This window comes from Tamandua tetradactyla, chromosome 23 (genome assembly GCF_023851605.1).
Source record: "Tamandua tetradactyla isolate mTamTet1 chromosome 23, mTamTet1.pri, whole genome shotgun sequence".
In the NCBI taxonomy this organism is placed as follows: Eukaryota; Metazoa; Chordata; class Mammalia; order Pilosa; family Myrmecophagidae; genus Tamandua; species Tamandua tetradactyla.
This window is the reverse complement of record NC_135349.1, coordinates 18,519,457-18,541,420: the sequence shown is the minus strand read 5'-3', so window position 1 is coordinate 18,541,420 and position 21,964 is coordinate 18,519,457. Positions and strand designations below refer to the sequence as shown.

The 21,964-nt window shown below is 36.5% G+C and overlaps 1 long non-coding RNA gene across 1 annotated transcript in view; it reads right to left on the bottom strand.

Moving 5' to 3' along the window:
• Positions 1-5,978: 5,978 nt before the first annotated feature.
• LOC143666517 (uncharacterized) overlaps positions 5,979-21,964 on the bottom strand; it is a 36,448-nt gene continuing 20,462 nt past the window's right edge. The window contains exon 3 of the long non-coding RNA XR_013167670.1: positions 5,979-6,396. This is a non-coding gene — a long non-coding RNA (uncharacterized LOC143666517). The remainder of the gene's footprint in view (positions 6,397-21,964) is intronic.

Genomic DNA, 21,964 nt, shown 5'->3' with positions numbered 1-21,964 from the left:
GACACCGAACCTCCTGCTCAAAGCCGGGTTCAGAGGAAGCCCTGGGTCCCGCCCCTCAGGGGCGGGGCTCCCTGGTCCCGCCGGAGCCCCGCCCCTTCCCCGCGGCTCTCGGGCTCCGCATCAGCGGAGAAAGTGCTCTCTCCAAGTCTTGCTGGGGGCTACGCGTGCGGGCCAAGCCGGGCTGTGCGTGGTCTCCGCTCCGTAGAGGAGGAACAAAAGAGCTTCGCAACCTGCAGAAGCCACTTCCTATCGCCACCACCTCTTGGCGCAGGACATATGAGAGAAGCCAGGGATCTCTGCTTAAGTTGCAATTAACGAAAGTTAAAGGGGCCTTTTCTGAAATCTACGTTTGGTATTACGCTCTTATAGGAATTTAGGATCCAAGGGAACATCGAAAACTACTTATATTCGCAAGCTGCAGAAAGCCATGAGTGCCAATATGAATCTTTGCACCTACCTGTTTTGTTTTTGTCGTCTAATTTTCTTGCTGCCTAGCTATATTTTTGTTGACTACAATTGAGGGCTGATTGCCTCTAAGCATTTACCCGCGGCTTAGCTGGCTGGAGCTGACCAGTGAGGTCCATCTTAAAACGCAAGATTAACCTCCGCTGCTCACAGTCTGAGGTCCAAGCTGTGGTTAAGCTGGTCACCCTGGCAGAGGGGATGCAGTGACTGGGGCAGGACACGGGGTCACAGCATCCCTACCCCATGCTAGGAACCCTTCAGAAAATACAATTCTGTCCAGTAATAGAAGTCTTGATGTGCTTTTTTTAAATTAATTTTTTATTTTTTAAAAAAATATAACAACAAACGCAAACATTCTTAACTTTTGATCATTCCGTTCTACATACATAATCAGTAATTCACAATATCATCACATAGTTGCATATTCATCATCATGATCATTTCTTGGAACATTTGCATTTATTCAGAAAAAGAAATAAAAAGAAAACAGAAAAAGAAAGTCATGCATACCATACCCCTTACCACACCCTTTCATTAATCACTAGCATTTCAAACTGAATTTATTTTAACATTTGTTCCCCCTATTATTTATTTTTATTCCATATGTTTTACTCATCTGTTGATAAGGTAGATAAAAGGAGCATCAGACACAAGGTTTTCACAATCACACAGTCACATTGTGAAAGTTATATCATTATACAATCATCTTCAAGAAACATGGCTACTGGAACACAGCTCCACATTTTCAGGCAGTTCCCTCTCCGTTACATCTTGACTAACAAGGTGTTATCTATTTAATGCGTAAGAATAACCTCCAGGATAACCTCTCGACTCTGTTTGGAATCTCTCAGCCATTGACACTTTATTTTGTCTCATTTCCCTCTTCCCCCTTTTGGTTGAGAAGGTTTTCTCAATCCCTTGATGCTGAGTCTCAGCTCATTCTAGGATTTTTCTCAATCCCTTGATGCTGAGTCTCAGCTCATTCTAGGATTTCTGTCCCACATTGCCAGGAAGGTCCACACCCCTGGGAGTCATGTTCACCTAGACAGGGGGAGGGTGGTGTGTTTGCTTGTTGTGTTGGCTGGAGAGAGAGGCCACATCTGAGCAACAAAAGAGGTTCTCTTGGGCGTGACTCTTAGGCCTAATTTTAAGTAGGCTTGACCTATCCTTTGTGGGGTTAAGTTTCATATGAACAAACCCCAAGATTCAGGGCTCAGCCTATAGCTTTGGTTGTCCACACTGCTTGTGAGAATATCAAGAATTCAACTTGGGGTAGTTGAATTTTCCCCTTTCTCACTATTCCCTGAAGGGGACTTTGAAAAAATCCTTTTTTATTCACTGTTCAAATTACTCTGGGATTTATCAGGGCATCACTCTGGACAAACCAACAAAATCTCATGTGCTGCTCAAGCTTCCATGTACTTATGGTGTTCAATTAAGCTGTCTACATAAGTTATATTAGGAAATGCACTAGTCAAAATATAAATTTTAACAATGATATCTTAATATTCTTTCATCAACAGTAACAAATGTTCCACACCAATACCAGGGGTCAATGAAAGAGGGGGTGATATGAAGCATGGGATGTTTGGATTTTTTCTTTTTTGGAGTAATGAAAATTTTCTGAAACTGATCATAGGAATGAATGCACAACTATATGGTGATACTTGTAAGCCATTGATTGTATACTTTGGATGGATTATATGGTATGTATCTCAATAAAACTGCAGTAAAAAGAATAATATAAGAAAATTCATAAAGTTGGAAAGTACTGGCCTTTCTGGTCAACCTTTAAATATTTTTGTATCCAGGGTTTGTTGATCAGACAATTTGTAAGTGAATTACCTGTTCAACCCTGTTGAGGAGGCTCTCATTTCACTGAAAAAAGGAACAAACTAACTCTAATGTAGAGCCAGGAGTGCAGCAGTAATGGTCTAGTCTTACTTTCATTTCTGGACCTGAGATGAGTGGCCTACAAAAGACTATGGGAAGGAGGCACTGGAAACAGAGGTGTTCCACCCAAAAGGACAAAGGACTTTGATCATATTTGGTCTTAGATCAATGTTTTTATTCTTGGTCCAACCAGTTAGCAACTAAAATCTGGAGTTTGCCATCATGAATTGCATATGAGAGTCTCAGAATTCTTGCCCATTTAGTGGCTTACAGCCTGACAGAACAAGGATGAGGCTGGGATTCAGTGTGAACAAAACTGTTTAATGATTTAAAGGGCAAAATTTTGGAGTACAAAAGCCAAAGTTGTAAAAATATGAACTTAATAAACTGCAAAATTTTAAAAAGAGAGAGAGAGAGAGAAAGAATAAATCACTTAATACTGTAACTGAGAAGTTAGGATTTAAGGGATGATTATGATCACTGAATCATTATATAGATAGTCATTTTTTACTTTCTGGTACATTAGCGTAGACTGAGGGAAATACTTGAAACCTCTGAACTGTAATATAGCTGCCTTGATCTCTGATAATGATTGTATAGCCTTTCTCTTGCGCCACTGTGATTGTAAAAACCTTGTGACTGACCCTCACTTGTATACCTTTTATCTGGTTTTACAATTAGAATCGTATGATCACTAAAGACAGCCCCTAATGTTTATTAATGAAGGGCCTTGGGTCAGCCCAGAACTACCCCACCCGAAGTCCAAAGTTATCTTTATAGGGGAAGCTAGAACTTACAGATAGGGGCTCACCTGACATGCCCATTAGCTTAAACTGTAACCTATAAAAGTGGCTTTATACCTCATTATAATACTAAAAATCATATATAACATATTAAGGACACAATTTTCTTACATACTTTTTGTGACTAAGCATGTAATCAATCTATGCATGCTCAATAATTAGATCATCTCTAATTGCATCATCTGGAGCCCTTGTACTCATACTGAAATCTGCCCATCTTTTGATCAGAATTTTTGCAGTTTGGCGAGACAGATTTTTAGGCCAATGGGCCATCTGATTTCCTGCTTCATGCCTATGGTAAACTCTTTCTATCTTTGAAAACCTGATGTCATGGATTGGCTGTTATGCACATTGGGCAGAGTACCCACTGCTTTTCTCTGGTATCAATATCATAAATGATAAATCACAATATAAAATTCAGAATAGTAGTTAGCTGTGGGGAGAGAAAAGGAAAGAGACTGGAAAGAGATATATACAGTTCTTCAAAGGTATTGATAACTTCCTTTCAGTAGGGTAGTGGGTATGCAGATGCTAATGTTTTCTTATATCTGTGTGTGTAAAATATTTTATAATAAAGTTTAAATAATCAATATATTAAAATATCATGAATTTTTAAAAAGAATATGTTTAAAGAAAAAATGCAATTTATTGTAAACAATGACATTCAAAATAAGTCAGACCAAAGAAATATACCCACTATATGGCACATGAATAAAGCAAGTTGCAGAACAATATGTATAGTTTGATCCCCTTTTGGAATAAAGAAATACTGTGTGTTTCTATGTATATGTGTTATATACTTATATATCTATATAAAAGGATACACACTAGACTCTTTTTTTTCCTTTTTTAATTTTTTACCAGAATTTTACTAGTAGTTATTTCTGGGGTGTAAAAAGAGTACAGAATTTATCTTTCTACTTCATTTGGTTTCATATTGGCTAAAATTAGTTTAAAAACATTTTATTACTTTGTCATTATTTATAATCCAATTTAAAAGAAATGCCTCAGACTGCCAAGCTAAATGATAAAGTATCCAAAAAAAAAAGTAATATAATCTGTTTTAACTGGTCTCAGTCAGTGTTAAAATCCTGTGCCCCTTCTTCCCAGCCTCACTTCAACCTCATACGACCATGCATTTCTGCTATGGCCAGCAAGATGCAGGCAGAACTATGCTGAAGAAGTTGCTGGGGAGACTTTTGCTTTGCCAGTATGAGAAGACAAACATTATTGGCACATAGTTCCTTCTTACTTCTTCCTACCTTGGATATTGACAAGATGGCGGAAGCTATAGCAGTCATCTTGCAATCATAAGAGAAAAGTCAGAAAAATGACAGCAGCCCAGCTATAAAATGGTGAGTCACTGTTCTAGTTTGCTAGCTGCTGGAATGCAATATATCAGAAACAGAATGGCTTTTAAAGAGGGAAATTTAGTAAGTTGCTAGTTTACAGTTCTAAGGCTGAAAAAAAGGTCTCAATTAAAACAAGTCTATAGGAATGTCCAATTTAAGGCATCCAGGGAAAGATACGTTGGTTCAAGAAGGCCAATGACATTCAACATTTCTCTCTCAGATGTAAGGGCACAAGGTGAACATGGCAGCATTTGCTGGCTTTCTTGTGGCTCTACAAAAGGGACTTTCTCCAAAATGTTTCCTCTTTTAAAGGATTCCAGTAAGCAACTCCACCTTCAATGGGTGGAGACACACCTCCATGGAAATCATCTAATCAAAAGTTACCACCCACAGTTGGGTGGATCACATCTCCATGGAAACAGTCAAAATGCTCCCACCCAGCAATACTGAATGAGGATCAAAGGACATGGCTTTTCTGGGGTTCATCATAGATTCAAACCAGCACAAGTACCAAACAGAAAGCACAGTCACTGATGGCAATACCAGCAGCCACCCATCCCTAGAATTCTTGGCTTTTAAGAAAAACAATGGCAGAGCTTCCACCTGCCATGCCAGAGACCCAGGTTCAATTCCTGGTGCCTGACCATGTAAAAAAGTTAAAAAAATAAAATAAAAATAAAAAAGTATCACAAAAGGACACTGTTTTTTGGTTTGCTATAGCTGCTGGAATGCAATATAAAAGAAATGGATTGGCTTTTAACAATGGGGACTTATTAACTTACCAATTTACAGTTCTAAGGTCATGAAATTGTCCAAATTAAGGCATCAATAGGATAATACCTTCTCTGAAGACAGGTTACTGGCAAGCTAGGCTCCTCTTGCTCAGCTAGCAAGGCACATGGCAACATCTGCTGGTCATCCTCTCCTGGGTTTCATTGCTTTCAACTTTTGGCTCCAGTGGCTTCCTCTGAGCTGCTCTGGGGCTTTTTCTTTAAACTTCTCTGAGTGCTTCTCTCTATTTCATTTCATAATATCATCTCTCCATATTCCATATATGTTTTATCTTCTTATAAAGGAGTCCGGTAAAAGGATTAGGACCCACCTTGAATGAGATGAGTGGCATCTCAATTGAAATTATCTAATCAAAAGATCCCACCTATAATAGGTTTGCACCCACAGAAATTAAAATAATTAATGGTAAAGTAATATTGATTAATATTAGAATAATATGATTCTTTTGGGCGTACATACACCTCCAAATGACCACAGATACTGTAAACAATGATATGCCACCAGATTGCACAACCTAGAGGAAATAGACCACTTCCTGGAGAAACAAATTATACTAGTTCAAGAAGGAATGGAAGATTTCAAGGACCAGTAACTAAGAAAGAGAATGAATCAGTAATCAAAAACCTCCTAGCACGGTTAAACAACACCCTCTTTTTTTGTTTTTTCAGCCAGTTTGTGCTTTATTGATACCATTATTCTCAGGCCTTGACTGCCTACTTTCCAGTGGTTATAGTCACTCCTTCCACTGCTGTTTTTTGGTTTTCAGGTTCTTCTCATGCTTGCTGAGCCTACAGCGTATGGCACATGTTTTCTTGGGCCCCGTTGGAGGGGCTTTTGCTTCTTGCTCTTGTAGAACTTCCTGAGGTTCTCTTTCTGAGTCTGGTTAATGACGGTAAGTCCGTGCAGTGGATTTGCAGACAACTCGGATCTTGGAGAGCTTGGACACTGCACTGCCCATCACCTTGGCGAGGCACAGCTGGGACAGCTCCACCTTCAGGTCATCCAACTGTTTCAGCAACTTCTTCCTCTTGCCGCGAAGATGGCCTTGATGTTGGCCATCACTGCAGACACCACGGCGGCTGTCTCTTGTTCTGAGAGAAACCAATGACACACTCTTAAACAATCAGTAGGTCAAAGAAGAAATTACAAGAGATATTGGTAAATATCTAGGGATGAATGAAAATGAGAATACAACATATCATAATCTATTAGATGCCATGAAGACAGTGCTGAGAGGGAAATTTATACCTCTAAATGCATACAATAAAAATGAAGAGCTAAAATCAAAGAACTTATTGAACTGAGAAGCTAGAGAAAGAACAGCAAACTAACACTAAAGAAGTAGAAGAAAAAAATAACAATTAAAGCAGAAAAAAAATGAACTGGAGAACAGAAATAAAACAATAGAATCAATAAAACCAAAAGTTAGTTCTTTGAGAAGATCAGCAAGATTGACAAACACTATCATTAGTGTGCTGGTTTGAAAGGATGTATGGCCCCTAGAAAAGCCATGTTTTAATCAAAATCCCATTTCGTAAAGGCAAAATAATCTCTATTCAATATTGTATGTTTGAACCTCTAATTTGATCATCTCCCTGGAGATGTAACCCAATCAAGAGTGGTTGTTAAATTGGATTAGGTGATGACATGTCTCCACCCATTTGGGTGAGTCTTGATTAGTTTCTTGAGTCCTATAAAAGAGGAAGCATTTTGGAGAATGAAAGAGATTCAGGCAGAGGAGAGCAGAACAACCTAGTGTCTGCCAGCCAGCGACCTTTGGAGATGAAGGAAAATGCCTCCCAGGGAGCTTCATGAAACAGGAAGCCAGGAGAAGAAGCTAGCAGATGATGCCGTGTTCGCCATGTGCCCTTCCAGATGAGAGAGGAACCCTGACCACGTTCACCTTGTGCCTTTCCACTTGAGAGAGAAATCGTGAACTTCATCGGCCTTCTTGAACCTTCTTGAAACTAGAACAATTAGCTAGAATGACAAAGTAAAAAAGAGAGATGAAAATAAACAAAACAAAAAATGAGAGGAGGATCACTATCATGTGTTCTAGTTTGCAAGCTGCCAGAATGTGATATACCAGAAATGGAACGGCTTTTAAAAAGGGGAGTTTATTAAGTTGCAAGTTTACAATTTTAAGACTGTGAAAATGTCCAAACTAAAGCAAAGCTATAGAAATATCCAATTTAAGGCATCCAGAAAAAGATGCCTTCGTTCAAAAAGGCTGATGACAATCAGGTTTTCTCTCTCAACTGGAAAGGCACATGGCAAACATGGTGATGTCTACTAGCTTTCTCTCCAGGCTTCTTGTTTCATGAAGCTCCCCCAGAGGCATTTTCCTTCTTCATCTCCAAAGGTCTCTGACTGCATGGGCTCTAAAGCCTTTTCCAAAATGGTTCCCTTTTAAAGGGCTCCAGTAAGTAACCCCACCTTGAATGGGTGGAGACACATCTCAATGGAAACCATCTAATCAAAGTTACTACCCACAATTGGATGGCTCATATCTCCATGGTAACAATCAAGAAGCTCCCATCCGGCAATAATGAATAAGGATTAAAGAACTTGGCTTTTCTGGGGTACACAACAGATTCAAACCTATACATCATGGATCCCAAAGAAATAAAAAAAAATCATAGGTGACTATGAACAACTGTATGCCAACAAACTAGACAATTTAGAGATAATGGATGAATTTCCTAGAAACACATGAACAACCTATACTAACTTGAAAAGAAACAGAACCAATCACAAGTGAAGAGTTTCAATCAGTCATCAAAAATCTTCCTACAAAGAAAATTCCAGGGCGAGATGACTTCACAGGAGAATTTTACCACACATTCCCAAAAGAACTAACAGCATTCCTGCTCAAACTCTTCAAAAAAACTGAAGAAAAAGGAACACTACCTAACTCATTTTATGAAGCTGACATCACTCTAATACCAAAACTGGAAAAAGGAACTACAATAAAGGAAAACTACAGGCCAATTCCCCTAATGAACATAGATGCAAAAATTCTCAAGAGAATACTTGCAAATCAAATCCACTAGTGCACTAAAAGCATTATACATCATGGCCAAGAGGGGTTTATTCCAGGCAAGCAAGGATGGTTCAATACAAGAAAATCAACCAATGTAATACAACACAATAATAAATCAAAAAAGAAAAATCACATGATCACCTCAACTGATGCTGTAAAAGTATTTCACAAAATTCAGCATCCTTTTCTTATATAAAAATTTCAAAAGATATGAAACTTCCTCAATGTGATAAAGGGCATACATGAAAAACCCACAGCCACCATCATACTCAAAAGGAAGAGACTGAAAATCTTCCCCCTAAGATCAGGAATGAAACAAGATGTCCACTGTCACCACTGTTATTCAACATTGTGCTAAAAATTCTAGCTAGAGTAATTAGACAAGAAAAAAAAAGAAATAAGAGGTCTACAAATTGGAAAGGAAGAAGCAAGACTCTTAATATTTGCAGAGGACATGATCCTATATTTGGAAAATCCTGAGAAATCTATGACAAAGCTACTTGAGATAAGTGGCAGGATGCAAGATTAATGTTAAGAATCAGTAGTGTTTCTGTACACTAGTAATGACCTAAGGTTAAAAAAAAAATTCCATTCACAGTAACAACTAAAATAATCCAGTATCTAGGAATACACTTAACCAAGGTTGTAAAGGACCTCTACATGGAAAACTACAAAACTTTGTTAAAAGAAATCAGAGAAGACCTAAATAGGTGGAAAGATATTCTGGGTTCATGGATAGGAAGGTTAAATATCATTAAGATATAAATCCTACCCAAATTGATCTATGCAATAGCATAGATAGCAATGGAAATTCCAACAACCTACTTAGCAGATTTGGAAAAGTTAGTTATAAAATTTATTTGGAAAGGAAAGGGGCCTTGAATTGCCAAAAGCATCCTTAAAAAGAAGAATGAAATGGGAGGACTTACACTTCCTAACTTAAAAGCTTATTATAAAGCTACAGTGAAAGAGCAAAGTTGATGGTGGAGTTATACAGAGAAGGTAGGGTTTAACAAATGAGTGTGATTGCTGGATCATTATATTGATATTTCTTTTAGTCTCCAGTATCTTAGAGCAACTGGAAGTAAAAACCTAAAATTGTATAACTGTAACCCATACCAAACTCTGAAATCTGTTCTACAACTAATTGTTGCGATGTGCTTTGAAATTTATTGCTTTTATGTGTATATGTCATTTTTTTCAAACAAGAAAAAAGGTCGATTGTGATGATAAATGCAGTTATTTGATGACATTGTGAACCATTGATTGTACTCTTTGGATGACTACATGGTATGTGAATATAAAATATATATCAATAAAAACAATTGTTATATAATAATTTTATATGATTACATGGTATGTGACTATATAATATATATCAATAAAATATTTGATATATGATAATTGACATAATAATTTTGTCCACTGGACAAAACAGCATGGTATTGACACAAAGATAAACATATTGATCAATGGAATGAAATTGAGATTTCAGAAATAGACCACCAGATCTATAGTCAATTGATTTTTGACAAGGCCCCTATATCCACTGAACTGGGGCTGAACAGTCTCTTCAGCAAATGGGGTTGGGAGAGTTAGATATCAATTTTGTCCAAAAGAATGAAACAGGGCGGGCCACGGTGGCTCAGCAGGCAAGAATGCTTGCCTGCAATGCCAGAGGATCCGGGTTCGATTCCTGGTGCCTGCCCATGTAAAATAAATAAATAAATAAATAAATAAAACACTTAATCCTGAAAAAGACCATGACCTCAGCGAACAAAGCGATGGAAATTCATTCCTACAGATAGTCAATGGCCCTGTGTAAAGATTAATTCCTTGTTTAAAAAAAAAAAAAGAATGAAACAGGGTTCCTACCTCACGTACTATACAAAAATTAACTCAAAGTGGATCAAAGGCCTAAATATAAGAGCCAGAACCATCAAAATCCTAGAAGAAAATACAGGGAAACATCTTCAAGACCTAGTAATGGGAGGTAGCTTCTTAGACCTTCTATCAAAAGAACAAGCAATGAAACAAAAAAAAAATAGATAAATGGGCACTCCTCAAAATCAAATAATTCTGTGCCTCAAAAGGTGAAGGGACAGCAAACTCTATGGGAGAAAATATTTGGAAACCGCATATCTGATAAGGGTTTGATATACAGTACAAGAAAGAAATCCTACAACTCAACAGCAAAAGAACAAATAATCCATTTATATAATAGACAGAAGATGTGAATCGATATTTTTCTGAAGAGAAACCATAAATGTCTAAAAAGCACATGAAAGGATTTGCATCTTCATGAGCTATTAGGGAAATGTAAATCAAAACTACAACGAGATATCATCTCACACCTATAAGAATGGCTGCTATTAAACAAACAAGAAACTACAAATGTTGGAGAGGATGTGAAGAAATTGGAACATTTATTTACTACTGGTGGGAATATATAATGGTATAGCCACTATGAATGTTTGACGGTCCCTCAGAAGACTAAATATTGAGTTTCCCTACAACCTGGCAATTCCACTACTTGGTATATACCCAGAAGATCTGAAAGTACTGACACAGACATTTGCTCACTGATGTTCATAGTGGCATTATTCACAATTGCCAAAAAATGGAAACAATCCAAGTGTCCACCAACAGATGATTCCATGCAATGGAATATTATGCAGCAGGAAGGAGGAAGGAGGTCCTGAAGCATGTTAAAACATAGATGAAACTTGAGGCTATAGTGCTGAGTGAAATAAGCCAGACACAAAAGGATAGATATTGTATGATTTCATTAATATGAATCCTCTAGAAAATGTAAACATTTATTTATATCACTAACTGAAATCTGCTCTCTTTTTCAGCTTTAACATTTGTTGTATGGGGTAATGCTGCCTTTCACAGTTAGAACCCAATTTTAGATAATTTCTATTGCTCCAAAGAGAAAAATAACAGATAGTCACACCCACACCAAAAAAAAACCCCAAACATCCCATAACTCTTATTCCCCTCCCCCAATTATTTACCCCTAGTGTTGGTGTGCTACTAGTAAGGTATTCTGGTAAATATAGTCTATCGCACTTCCAGAGAACCTCTTTTGTTGCTAGATGTGGCCTCTCTCTCATTCTAAGCCCAACCCTGCAAATAAACTCATTACCCTCTGTATTAGCTAGGGTTCTCTAGAGAAATAGAATCAGCAGGAAATATGTGTAGATATAAAATTTATGAAAGTGTCTCATATAACTGTGGGAACCTAGAATCCAAAATCCGTAGGGCAGGCTGTGAAGCTGACAACTCAGATGGAGGGTCCAGGGCTGGAGAGGTTCGCCAGCCAAATCAGGAAAAGAGTCTGTCCTGAATCCTCCTTAAAAGACTTCCAGTGATTAGATTAAGTTTCACTCCTTGCAGAAGACACTCTCTTGGCTGATTACAAATGGAATCAGCTGTGGATGCAGCCCACGTGATCATGATTTAATTCTCTGAAATGTCCTCATAGCAACAGACAGGACAGCACTTGCCCAACCAGGCAAACAGTACCACCACCTGGCCAAGCTGAGACATGAACCTGACCATGACACCCTCTCTCCTACGTGGGGCATTATTTGCAGGGATGAGTTTGACCCTGGCATCATGGCATTGACTACGCCTTCTTGACCAAAAGGGGGAAGATAAATGTAATAAAATGAGGTTTCAGCAGCTAAAAGATTTCAAGTAGAGTTGAGAGGCTACTCTGGTGACTCTTATGAAGCTTCAGCTAGATATTGCAAATTGCCATGGTATGCCAAGCCCCAACCAACAGTATTCCTGAAAACCTTAAGGAATATCCAGAAGTCTACCTGAGACTCTATAAAAGTTTCACTCACTAAACTTATCTTTCAGAAACTTAAAACCTCCAGATTGTTCCTATGCCAGATAAGCCCTGATACCCAGAAGTACCAATCTCTCCAAGAACGTCGGCCAATTACATCCCCCCTACCCCATAAGGTTGACACCCCTTTTCATCATGAAGAAGTTAGAATGGTCATTGCCCAAATATCCCTGAAGACTGATAGTATGATCAAATGAGAAGAAGGCATTGTAACAGAAATTTTAAGAAATAATTGTGACTACAGTTATATAGATATTTCTTCTCAGTTTCTAGTGTATTAGAACAGCTGGAAGGAAATACCTGAAATTGTGGAACTGTAACCCATACTATACTTTGAAATTTGCTTATAACTACTTTTAAACGGTACTTTAAAATTTATCACTTCTACTCTGCACAGATAGACTGTACAACAGGACTGGATACAAAAACTCAGAAATGGACAGCACAATACTACCTAACTGTAATGTAATTATGTTAAAACACTGAATGAAGCTGCATGTGAGAATGATAGAGGGAGGAGGGCTGGGAACATAAATGAAATCAGAAAGAAAGATAGATGTTAAAGATCGAGACGGTATAATCTAGGAATGCCCAGAGTGTATAATAATAGTGAAATGTACAATGTACAAATTTTAAAAATGTTTTTGCATGAGGAAGAACAAAGGAATGTCATTATTGCAGGGTGCTGAAAATAAATGACAATTAATACTTTAAAATGTCACCTTATGTGTGAGACTAAAGCAAAAAAGTGTTTATTTGTTACAAAATTTATATTTTGACTAGAGCATTTCCTAATGTAACTCATGTAGATAGTTTGATTGAATGTCATAAGTACTTGGAATCTCAGGTAGGACATGAGATTTTGTTGGTTTGTCCAGAGTGATGCCCCGATGAATCCCAGAGTGATTTGATCAGTGACTGTAAAAGTATTTGCAAGCCCCCTTCGGGGAATGGTAGGAGTGGGGAGAAATTCAACTTCCCCAAGTTGAATTCTTGATATTCTCACAAGCAGTGTGGACAACCAAAGCTATAGGCTGAGCCCCCAGTCTTGGGGTTTGTTCATATGAAACTTAACCCCACAAAGGATAGGTCAAGTCTACTTAAAATTTAGGCCTAAGAGTCACCCCCAAGAGAGACTCTTTTGTTGCTCAGATGTGGCCTCTTTCTCCAGCCAACATGACGAGCAGTCTCACTACCCTCCCCCCCTCTGCGTGGGACATGACTCCCAGGGGTGTGGACCTTCCTGGCAACGTGGGACAGAAATCCTGGAATGAGCTGAGACTCAGCATCAAGGGACTGAGAAGAACCCTAGAATGAGCTGAGACTTAACATCAAGGGATTGAGAGAACCTTCTCGACCAAAAGGGGGAAGAGTGAAATGAGACTAAGTGTCAGTGGCTGAGAGATTCCAAACAGAGTTGAGAGGTTATCCTGGAGGTTATTCTTATGTATCAAGTAGATATCACCTTGTTGTTCAAGATGTAGTGGAGAGGCTGGAGGGAACTGCCTGAAAAAATGTAGAGCTGTGTTCCAGTAGCCATGTTTCTTGATGATGATTGTACAATGATATAGCTTTCACAATGAGACTCTGTGAATGTGAAAACCTTGTGTCTGATGCTCCTTTTAGCTACTATATCAACAGAAGAGTAGAACATATGGAATAAAAATAAATAATAGGGGGAACAAATGTTAAAATAAATTTAGTTTGAAATGCTAGTGGTAAATGAAAGGGAGGGGTAAGGGGTATGGTATGTATAATCTTTTTTTTCTTTGTTATCGTTTTATTTCTTTTTCTGTTGTCTTTTTATATCTTTTTCTAAATCGATGCAAATGTTTTAAGAAATGATGAATATGCAACTATGTGATAATATTAAGAATTACTGATTGTATATGTAGAATGGAATGATATCTTAATGTTTTGTTTGTTAATTTTTTTAATTAATAAAAAAAGTTTAAAAAAATTTATCACTTCTACTTATATTTCACAATAAAAAATATTTTTAAGAATCCCAGCAAAGAAAAGTCTAAGACCAGATGGCTTCACAGGTGAATTTTACCAAACATTCCAAGAAGAATTAACACCAATATTGCTCAAACTCTTCCAAGAAATTGAAGAGAAGGAAACACTCCCTAAGCAAGCATCACCCTAATATCAAAGCCAGATAAAGACACCACAAAAAAAAAATACAGACCAATATCCCCTATGAATACAGATGCAAAAATCTTCAAGAAAACATGAGCAAACCAAATTTAATAGCACTTCAACAGAATTATACTCCGTAATCAAATGGGACTTACACCAGGTGCAAGGGTGGTTCAGTGTAAAAAAAAAAAAATCAAGAAATGTAATAAACCAGATTAACTGAACAAAGGAGGAAAAAACACATGATTATCTCAATTGAGACAGAAAAGGCTTTTGACAAAATCCAGCACCCCTTTCTTGATAAAAATACATAAAAACTAAGAATAGAAGATTTCTTTGTCAACATGATAAAGGGCATATATGAACACTCCATCACTAGCATCAAACTAAATGGTGAAAGCTTTCTCTCCAAGATCAGGAACAAGACAAGGATGCCCATTGGCACACTGTTCTTCGATATTGTATTAGAAGTTCTAGCCAGAGCAATTAGGCGAGAGAAGTAAATAAAAGGCATTGAAATTGGAAAGGAAGAAACAACGATTTCCTATTTGTAGATGACATTATCCTACATATAAAATATCCTGAGAAGTACACAACAAAGCTACTAGAACTAATAAACAAATTCAACAAAGTGATAGAGCACAAGATCAACATGTAAAAAATCAGTAGTGTTTCTACACACTAATAGCAAATCATCTGAAGAAGAAATAAAGAAAATATTCCACTTAAAATAGCAACTAAAAGAATCAAATATCTAGGAAAAAAATCTAGCCAAGAATATAAAGGATTTTTACAAAGAAAACTATAAAACATTGCTAACAGAAACAAAGAAGACCTAAATAAATGGAAGGTCATTCTGTGCTCATGAATCAGAAGACTGAATACTTGTCAAGATATCAATTCTATGTTCTAAGAAATGATCATGATGATGAGTACACAACTACGTGATGATACTGTGAGTTATTGATTATATTACAAGAATAGAATGATCATATGGTAAGAATAATTGTGTTTGCATGTGGATAGTTTTCATAAATAAAATAATTTTTAAAATACACTATGTTTACTCTATCACAAATATTTAATATTTAATTATTTAAATATCTCATATGTTTAATAAAATACATGAGGTTAATATAGAGGCAAACGTTAGAAATGATTGCTTGGAAGTGAGTTCAGATTATGAAGACAAATAAAACCATATTATTCAAGTAAGAAAAAAAGATATCAATTCTACCCAAGGAGATTTACAGATTCAATGCAATTCAAATCAAAATTCAAAAAGCCTTCTTCGCAGAAATATAAAATCCAATCAGCAAATTAATATCGGAAGGTAAAAGGTCCTGAATAGCCAAAGCCATCTTGAAAAAGTACAAAGTTTTAGGGTTCATACTTTCTGATTTTCAAAATTGTTACAAAGTAGTATCAAAACATCATGATCTCTTGGCCTTAGGGCCATCTTGCTAGAAACCTCCATGCCATGAGAGTTAAATGGAAAAAACAAGTCAATGTACAGACTGAAGCCCAAAAGAAGAAAGATGAGGCAGAGGTCCAAGTAACCATTAGCACGTGCACCCATGGAGACCAAAGAAGTAGGTAATGAAATGTCAGAGGCCAGGGACATTGTGATAAGTTATTGGCTGCATGTTATTTTCTAGAACTTCTCTCTCAACGGATCTAGAACTTCCAACATCATTCAACTTCTGCAAACACCTCTGAGAGACACACCATTCCTTGTACCAAAGGACCTTTTTGGTCCTTTGCCCTGTACTTATGACATTCTAGACTAGCTCTGTTCTCAGTTATGGCTGAGTGTAACATGTGTATAAGTCATCTCCTCTGCTATCTTAGCTGAAGAACAAACAAACAAGCCAGCAGGTATTGGCACTGGTACAGACAGATAGACTTAACAGCATAAAACTGAGAGTTCAGAAATGAACCCTCACCTCTATAGTCAACTGATTTTCAACAAGGGTGCCAAGTCCAATCAATAGGGAAAGAATAGCCTCTTCAACAAATGGTGCTGGAAAAACTAGATTGCCATATGGAAAAGAATGACTGTGTACCTCTATCTCAAACTATATGCAAAAATTAACACAAAATGGAGCAAAGACTATATATAAGAATTAAAACTATAAAACTCTTAGAAAAAAACATAGGGAACTTTGCTTTTTCAGGACTTTGTGTTAGACAATGGTTTCTTAGACTTTATACCCCAAGCATGAGCAACAAAAGTAAAAACAGATAAATGGAACCGTGTGAAAATTTAAAACTTTCATATATCAAAGGACTTCATCATGAAAGTAAAAAAGACAACCTACAGAATGGGAAAAAATATTTGGAAGCCACGTATACAATAAGGGTTTAATATAAGGAATATACAAAGAACAATAATAAAAAGAAAAAAGAATATATAAAGAAACACTTCAGTACAACCACATAAAGAGAAACAACCCAATTTTTAAAAATGAGCAAAAGGCTTGAATAGATACCCCTCTAAAGAAGATATACAAGTGGAAAAAAAAACCCCACATAAAATGGGGTGCACTGGTGGTTCAGTGGTAGAATGCTTCCCTTTCATGCAGGAGACCCAGGTTCAATTCCCGACCATGCATCCAAAAAATAAAATAAAATGATGCTGAACATTAAGGAAATGCAAATCAAAGACACAGATGAGATACCATTTCACACTCACTAGAATGGTTACTATTAAAAAAAGAAAAACAGAAAGTAACAATATGCTAAAGAAGATGTGGAGAAATAGGACTCTTCTTCACTGTCAGTGAAGGGGTAGGGAATAGGGAGTTAAGACTTAAAATGTACAGTTCCTATCTGGGATGATGGAAGAGTTTTGGCAATGGATGGTGGTGATGGTAGCACAACATTGTAAATGTAATTAACAGCACCGAATTATATATTGAATGAGGTTAAAAAGGAGAAAGTTTAGATTGTGTATTTGTTACTGGAATAAAATGTTTTAAAGAATTCATAGAACTTTACAACACAAACAGTGAGCCCTAAGGTATGCCAGGGACAATAGTTAATAGTACAATTATAAGAATGTGCTTACATCAACCTGTAAGAAATGTTCCACACTAATACACAGTGTTAATAATAGGATAATATATGGGAATTCTATATTTTATGTATGATTTTTTTTATAAACCAACAATTTCTCTATTAAAAAATGAAATAAAAAAATAATAGGGTGGTATATGGGAACCCTGTATTTTATGCATGATTTTTCTGCAAACCCACAACTTTTCTAATTAAAAAAAAAACTCATAAGATACCATCACTTACCCACTGGAGTGGCTACTAGTATACAAATGAAACATAATAAGTGCTAGAGAAGACATGGAGAAATAGGAAAACTTCTGCATTGTTAGTGGGATTGTAAAATAGTACCACCATTGTGGAAAATGGGATGGTGATTCCTTAGAAGTTGTGATTACAATTACCATATGCTCCAGCAATCCCATTTTTAGATATTTATCCAACAAGACTGAAAGGAGAGCTTCAAAAAAGACATTTGCACACCAATGTTTACAAAGGACTCCAGTAATAGGATTAAGATCCATCCACACCTTAATTGAAGTAACCTCATCAAAAGGTCCTTCCTGCTTTCAATGGGTTCATGCTGACAGGGATGGATTAAGTTTAAGAACATGATTTTCTGGGGCACCTATCCCCAAATGATCACAGCTGTGATAAAATATGCACAGGACCACTAGTACTCATGAAGCAGAAAGTGCATATGGCTTAAGAAGAAATAAGCTTCTTTTGCTGTGGAGTTATTTTTAACTATGACTCAAAATTTACTAAAAAATTAATAAATTTGGCTGCATATAAAAATTTCCATATGACAATTTAAACAATAAAATTAAAAGATGAATGATAGAGTCAGAAAAATAGTTGCAGAACTTTTAATTTCCCTAGTATAAAGAGACCTCCTACAAAAAGACAAAGACCAATAATCCATAAAAAAATAAATGGAAATGGCCATTATCAACAAAACAGAAAATGACAAGTGCTGGAGAGGATGCGGAGAAAGAGGCACACTTATTCACTGTTGGTGGGAATGTCAAAGGGTGCAACCACTGTGGAAGGCAGTTTGGCGGTTCCTCAAAAAGCTGAATATAGAATTGCCATACGACCCAGCAATACCATTGCTAGGTATCTACTCAAAGGACTTAAGGGCAAAGACACAAACGGACATTTGCACACCAATGTTTATAGCAGCATTATTTACAATTGCAAAGAGATGGAAACAGCCAAAATCTCCATCAACAGAAGAGTGGCTAAACAAACTGTGGTATATACATACGATGGAATATTATGCAGCTTTAAGACAAGATAAACTTATGAACCATGTAATAACATGGATGGACCTAGAGAATATTATGCTGAGTGAATCCAGCCAAAAACTAAAGGACAAATACTGTATGGTCCCACTGATGTGAACGGACATTCGAGAATAAACTTGAAATATGTCATTGGTAACAGAGTTCAGCAGGAGTTAGAAACAGGGTAAGACAATGGGTAATTGAAGCTGAAGGGATACAGACTGTGCAACAGGACTAGATACAAAAACTCAAAAATGGACAGCACAATAATACCTAATTGTAAAGTAATCATGTTAAAATACTGAATGAAGCTGCATCTGAGCTATAGGGTTTTTTTGTTTTTGTTTGCTTGTTGGTTTGTTTGTTGTTGTTGTTTTTTTACTATTACTACTACTTTTATTTCTTTTCTTTATATTAACATTTTATATCTTTTTCTGTTGTGTTGCTAGTTCCTCTAAACCGATGCAAATGTACTAAGAAACAATGATCATGCATCTATGTGATGATGTTAAGAATTACTGAGTGCATATGTAGAATGGTATGATTTCTAAATGTTGTGTTAATTTCTTTTTTTTTTCTTTCCGTTAATAAAAAAATAAAAAAATAAAAAATAAAAAATAAATGGAGAAAATAAACAGAGAAAAACAAGTGGCTTTTTTTTTTAAAAAAGGAAAAGCTCAGCTTCACTTCAGGAAATGCAAAATACAACATACCGAGTGCTTTCTCGCGATTGAAGAAAGGAGCTAAGGAAAGGAAAGTGCTGGAACGAACCCTATGGTATTGCATTGTAATTGAAGATATCAGAGAGGATGGATGGTTGATATACACACATACAGTTTGATACAAATGTGTGTCGTAATTTCCTAGGGCTGCTGTAATGAAGTGCCACAATCTGAGCGGCTTAAAATAACAGAAATTTACTAATAAAAGGAACAATTAAACAAGAAGACATAACAATCATAAATATTTACGCACCGAACCAGAATGCCCCAAAATACGTGAGGAATACACTGCAAACACTGAAAAGGGAAATAGGCTCATATACCATAATAGTTGGAGACTTCAATTCACCACTCTCATCAATGGACAGAACATCTAGACAGAGGATCAATAAAGAAATAGAGAATCTGAATATTACTATAAATGAGCTAGACTTAACAGACATTTATAGGACATTACATCCCACAACAGCAGGATACACCTTTTTCTCAAGTGCTCATGGATCATTCTCAAAGATAGACCATATGCTGGGTCACAAAGCAAGTCTCAACAAATTGAAAAAGATTGAAATCATACACAACACTTTCTCAGATCATAAAGGAATGAAGTTGGAAATCAATAATAGGCAGAGTGCCAGAAAATTCACAAATACGTGGAGGCTCAACAACACACTCTTAAACAACGAGTGGGTCAAAGAAGAAATTGCAAGAGAAATTAGCAAATACCTCGAGACAAATGAAAATGAAAACACAACATTTCAAAACTTATGGGATGCAGCAAAGGCAGTGCTAAGAGGGAAATTTATTGCCCTAAATGCCTATATCAGAAAAGCAGAAAAGGCAAAAATGCAGGAATTAACTGTCCACTTGGAAGAACTGGAGAAAGAACAGCAAACTAATTCCAAAGCAAGCAAAAGGAAAGAAATAACAAAGATTAGAGCAGAAATAAATGAAATTGAAAACATGAAAACAATAGAGAAAATCAATAAGACCAGAAGTTGGTTCTATGAGAAAATCAATAAGATTGATGGGCCCTTAGCAAGATTGACAAAAAGAAGAAGAGAGAGGATGCAAATAAATAAGATCAGAAATGGAAGAGGAGACATAACTACTGACCTCACAGAAATAAAGGAGGTAATAACAGGATACTATGAACAACTTTACGCTAATAAATACAACAATGTAGATGAAATGGATGGGTTCCTGGAAAGACATGAACAACCAACTTTGACTCAAGAAGAAATAGATGACCTCAACAAACCAATCACAAGTAAAGAAATTGAATTAGTCATTCAAAAGCTTCCTAAAAAGAAAAGTCCAGGACCAGACGGCTTCACATGTGAATTCTATCAAACATTCCAGAAAGAATTAGTACCAACTCTCCTCAAACTCTTCAAAAAAATCGAAGTGGAGGGAAAACTACCTAATTCATTCTATGAAGCCAACATCACCCTCATACCAAAACCAGGCAAAGATATTACAAAAAAAGAAAACTACAGACCAATCTCTCTAATGAACATAGATGCAAAAATCCTCAATAAAATTCTAGCAAATCGTATCCAACAACACATTAAAAGAATTATACATCATGACCAAGTAGGATTCATCCTAGGTATGCAAGGATGGTTCAACATAAGAAAATCAATTAATGTAATACACCGTATCAACAAATCAAAGCAGAAAAATCACATGATCATCTCAATTGATGCAGAGAAGGCACTTCACAAGATTCAACATCCTTTCCTGTTGAAAACACTTCAAAAGATAGGAATACAAGGGAACTTCCTTAAAATGATAGAGGGAATATATGAAAAACCCACAGCTAATATCATCCTCAATGGGGAAAAATTGAAAACTTTCCCCCTAAGATCAGGAACAAGACAAGGATGTCCATATCACCACTATTATTCAACATTGTGTTGGAGGTTCTCGCCAGAGCAATTAGACAAGAAAAAGAAGTACAAGGCATCAAAATTGGAAAGGAAGAAGTAAAACTATCACTGTTTGCAGACGATATGATACTATACGTCGAAAACCCGGAAAAATCCACAACAAAACTACTAGAGCTAATAAACGTGTACAGCAAAGTAGCAGGTTACAAGATCAACATTCAAAAATCTGTAGCATTTCTATACACTAGTAATGAACAAGCTGAAGAGGAAATCAAGAAACGAATCCCATTTACAATTGCAACTACAAGAATGAAGTACCTAGGAATAAATTTAACTATAGAGACAAAAAACATATATAAAGAAAACTACAAAAAACTGTTAAAAGAAATCACAGAAGACCTAAATAGATGGAAGGGCATACCGTGTTCATGGATTGGAAGACTAAATATAGTTAAGATGTCAATCCTACCTAAATTGATTTACAGATTCAATGCAATACCAATCAAAATCCCAACAACTTATTTTTCAGAAATAGAAAAACCAATAAGCAAATTTATCTGGAAGGGCAGGGTGCTCCGAATTGCTAAAAACATCTTGAGGAAAAAAAACGAAGCCGGAGGTCTTGCGCTGCCTGACTTTAAGGCATATTATGAAG